Source organism: Dermacentor silvarum, chromosome 2, assembly GCF_013339745.2.
Source record: "Dermacentor silvarum isolate Dsil-2018 chromosome 2, BIME_Dsil_1.4, whole genome shotgun sequence".
Classification (NCBI taxonomy): Eukaryota; Metazoa; Arthropoda; class Arachnida; order Ixodida; family Ixodidae; genus Dermacentor; species Dermacentor silvarum.
Genome location: NC_051155.1, coordinates 28,568,134 through 28,572,439, shown reverse-complemented (window position 1 = coordinate 28,572,439; position 4,306 = coordinate 28,568,134).

The following is a 4,306-nucleotide window of genomic DNA, read 5'->3' as shown; positions in this document are numbered from 1 at the left end:
TCTACGTCACGTGATCGATAATAAATATCGGTAGTTGAAGCAGAGTCTACACATGTATATCAACGACATGGGACCCCCCCCCCCCCCCCCCCCTCGCGTGTGCGTGTGAAGAAATTAAGTAAAAAGTTAAGTAAGCTCAGTAAATACAGTAAGTACGACAGGTACAGTGGGCTTTTGGAGCAACGGTCTCTCAACGCGCCACTGAATGGACCAGTCTTCGAAAACGCATCATTGAGACGACCCGTGCGATCGGAGAAGAGATCATTAATTGTTAATTTCCGTTAAGCGTAGATGGCGTCGTCCTCGTCGGGGTGAAGTGAGTTTCACAAGTCAAGGACTGCTATACGCGTGAAAATGCACGTGTGACCAGGCTATACCTACTCCCACAGCAATAGCTTGTTCGCTGCGTCTTTGCGCCAGAAAACTTAAATACGCGAAAAAACGCGACTTTTTTTTTTTTTTTTTTCGAAGCTTTCGTCGCTCTGCTCCCTCATACGAGAGGGTTGCATTTCCTGCGGCAAGTGCATGGGCCGCTGTGTCTTCCGCTGTGTGCGAGCCTGCAGCCGTCATTTGCCTTTACGTCAACAGATTCAGAATTGTACAGAATATTTCACCGCACAGCATAGATATGGCATGTGTACGCATTTTAAGTAGTGCGTGCAACTCATTTCAGCTTCACTTACGCCGGTGCAAACAGGAAGCGGCCTTGCACCTCACAGAATCTCGACTGATTGGTGTACTAGTGATGCAGGAATGAACTCCGGTCTTGTTCCGTGCATAGTGCACATAATGAATTTCTCAGGACGCGTGAACTCCGACGAGAACTGTCAGCGCCTGCAACAAGAATTTACTTACGCTGTACTGCGCACAGCAGTAATTCATGCTTGTCGGCTGTCTGTTTCGTGCATTCTGTTGCGAGTCGGTGGAATTTCACTGCTGTCATCAATCCCTCCGTGTGTACATTGCTGGTTTGGGATTCCACAACAAAACAGCAACTACCAGCCTTCCGTAATTGCTGGTTTGGGATTCGACAACACAACAGTAATTACCAGCCTTCCGTAGGGGCGCAATCGCAAACAATAGAAGTTTCTCGCGCAGACTAAGCCTATACGTTCACACTTGGGAAGCGGCAAGCGGGCGGAAAGGCCAAAGCGGGCGGAAAGGTCAAAGCGGCCGGAAAATTTTTTCCGCGCCTGTCCAAGTTGTTCACATTTGTTTTGCTACCGCCGCGGCCGCCGCTGCCGTTTTCGTCCAGATCCATCTCGTCTGCGTACGTTTGTCGGCGTGGTGGCGCTCATTATCACATTATTTCGAGCGGTATGTTCATTCTTTGACCCACGTACCGTCATCAAAAGTGATCATTTTACGCAACTTCGCGTGTCATCTGCGACCTTCGGTAAATTCCTCGTTGGCGTTCCGTAATTCTCCTCACACGGGCGCGGTAGCGCTGAGTCACAGGTTGGTGATATTTCTTTAATAGCTTTTATTTACAAGTTGTAATAACATTTCATCATTTCGTATTGTCGGCGCCTCCAGGACACCAAAGGGGCAACGGGAACACCACAGCTAAAACCCGGGCTGGCCCTTGTGTTGGGGCTCGCCAAAGCCTGCGCGTCCTACGCGAGACCTACGCTCCCAATCTATCGTCGCGACGAGAAAAGCACCTCGCGACTTCTGCAACATACCGTACACGTGCGAGGAGAATTATGGAGCGCCAACGAGGAATCTGCCTAACTATTGTCTGCCGTGAAAGTGGAAGAAGAAATGGCTTTTTACTTCTATCTACTTGTTTTCTAGAAATGGACAATGAATAAACGGAAGACGCGGCCACCTCGGAAACGGCGGTGGTGGGTTCGCCTGGCTTTGCAAAAGCGCGAGAAGTTGTGTCACGCCAAGGCTTCGTTGCCGCACCTCCGGTCGCGCGATGTTGAATACTATCGCGAGTATTGCTGACAGTACGATTTAGTGCCACTCTTGTCGTAGAGCAAGGGCTGGTTCTTGATCACGTCGATCAGCATTAAGGCTCATTCACACCGGTGACTTCAAGGGGTCGCGCGACCATTTGCGACTCGCGAACAAAAAGCGACCGAAGGCGACTGATGTTCACACCGGCAAGCCCGGCTGAGCGCGACCTGCAAGTCGCAATTCCGGACATCGTCGTTCTTCAGCGAGAATTCTAGGGATCTACGCAGTTAGCGCGCACTTCGCTGGCACTGTGTAAATTGGTTTCGCGTTCCGGCAACAGCAATGGATTTTGATTCGAGCGAACAGGAAGACGTCGTCCCTGTGCTGATGTGCTCTGCTGTGGCAGCGCGGAAGCCTCCGAAGAAAACGCGACGCTCGTGGGTGCGCCCGTGCCTCCGCTCGCGTGAAGTGACCGGCCACGCAAGCCGCCTCCTGCCCGAACTTTGTGCGCACGACAACGAGTATTATCGAGAGCAAGTTGTAATTTCTAGTTCGCATTGCGTGTTATTCGGTGCATAATATTAAAGCGAAGCTATTCACCCGCTGTTCACCTTTGGGTGGCCTGCTCATCCAACGAACGGCAGCTGGAAAAAGGGTTTATGTTGTGCTTTCTTTTCCTGCTGTTTAGCTTCCAGCGAATGCGACCGCGTACATTCGACACGTTGATGCAACTGCTGCGTACCAGAATCACAAGACACCAATTACCGGCCTGTAGCCTGCATATCGTGACGCTGACATTGCATTTGGCGTGGACGACGACACACATCACTTTCGGCGCGGCGCTGATTGGCTGAGCAGCTTTGCAACCACGGTCGCGCGACTGAAAAATCGCGCAGTGAGCGACTAGCCCAAAATGGTCGCTTTTCGAGAAAAGCGACCATTTGCGACTGGTCGCTTTGCGACCACTGTCAGTCGCCGGTGTGAATGAGCCTTTACAGCCTACTTTTGGTGCCATGTTCAATTTTACGACCGGTTGTTTAGATGCTAGTGTAGCTTCCAGTGAAGCGGAACGACTTTCCGCCGCGTTTCCGCTTCGCCATGGCAATAAAATCGGCTCGAGACCGATTTGGCTCGCAGCCTGTTTTTCTGCCTGTTTTGCCGCCTAGGCGGGCGGATTTTTGCAAGATTATGCCGCTTCCGACAGCTTCGAGACCGTGTGAACGTAGCCTAAGATCCTGCGCGAGCACGGCCTAACCGGCACCTGAAGGGAAGCGGCGGAAATGTATACCGGAGATTTCGACCACCTGGGGTCTTCAAGCCCAAACCGCATTCATGCGATTTTGTGCGCGACGGCGACGAGCGACGGCTTCGAGCGACGAAACGGGCCGTCGCGCGAACAGATCGCTCGGTCTTTTCGCTCAATCGCTCGGTTCTAGAAATCTAGAATTCGTCGCTCGTCGCCCGGAAGTGTTATGAGCGACTAGCCAATAGCGCGAAGCCGGAACTGTCAGTCAAGCACTACCGATTGTCGCACGGAACGAGCAAACGACTTGATTTTGATACGTGCAAGGATAATAACGTAGTGCAAGACCTTTAGAAATATTTATGCTGCTCTTTACACTAAAACACATCAACTTAAATTAATAAAGCAAGCGTCACGCCAGTTTCGGCGAGTATTCACTGCCCTCATGCCGGCAACACAGGGGAGACGTCGCTCAAAGTCGTCGCTCGCATGCGGTACGACTTGTAGGCGACGACAGACCGCGACAGCCATCTCCATCGCGTCGCTTGTCGCGCGCAAATTCGCGTGAATGCGGTTTATACTTCAACGTGCGCCTAAATCTAAGTAAACGGGCCTCGAGCGTTTTCGCCATCATCTAAAATGCGGCTGCCGCATTTGTTGCTTCAGAATGCGGCCGCCACATTCTCGCCCAAAACTTTACAGTGTCAAAGCCTTGACAAACACCGTGACAGTTTTTTCCATATGCAGACATGATTCGCTGTAAATTAGCAACCCAAACGGAAGCGCCCATGGAGGGATGAAATTGTGATAGTAGCACCGGTTTCATGAATTATGTCAGAGCGAAGCGACGAGAACAAAGGGTGGGTAAGTGGGGGGGGTTGCGGAAAAAATTTCGGGGGGGGGGGGGGTTGAACCCCCCCAACCCCCCGCCCCCCTGGCTACGCCCCTGGAGCGCAGGTCCAACGAGAGAAGTCCCGATCGAAGATGGCATCACATCTTTCTATGGAAAATGGCAGACACTCTGGCTGCTTCCCAGATCAATGAGAAGCACTCTTGGTGCGGGACAGCAGTCTTAAGTTCAATTTTTCCGGGTTGTCGTCAAGCGAGGCCCCAATCGCTCAACCAGTGAACACAAGGCAAAGCAAGAGACCGCGGGGC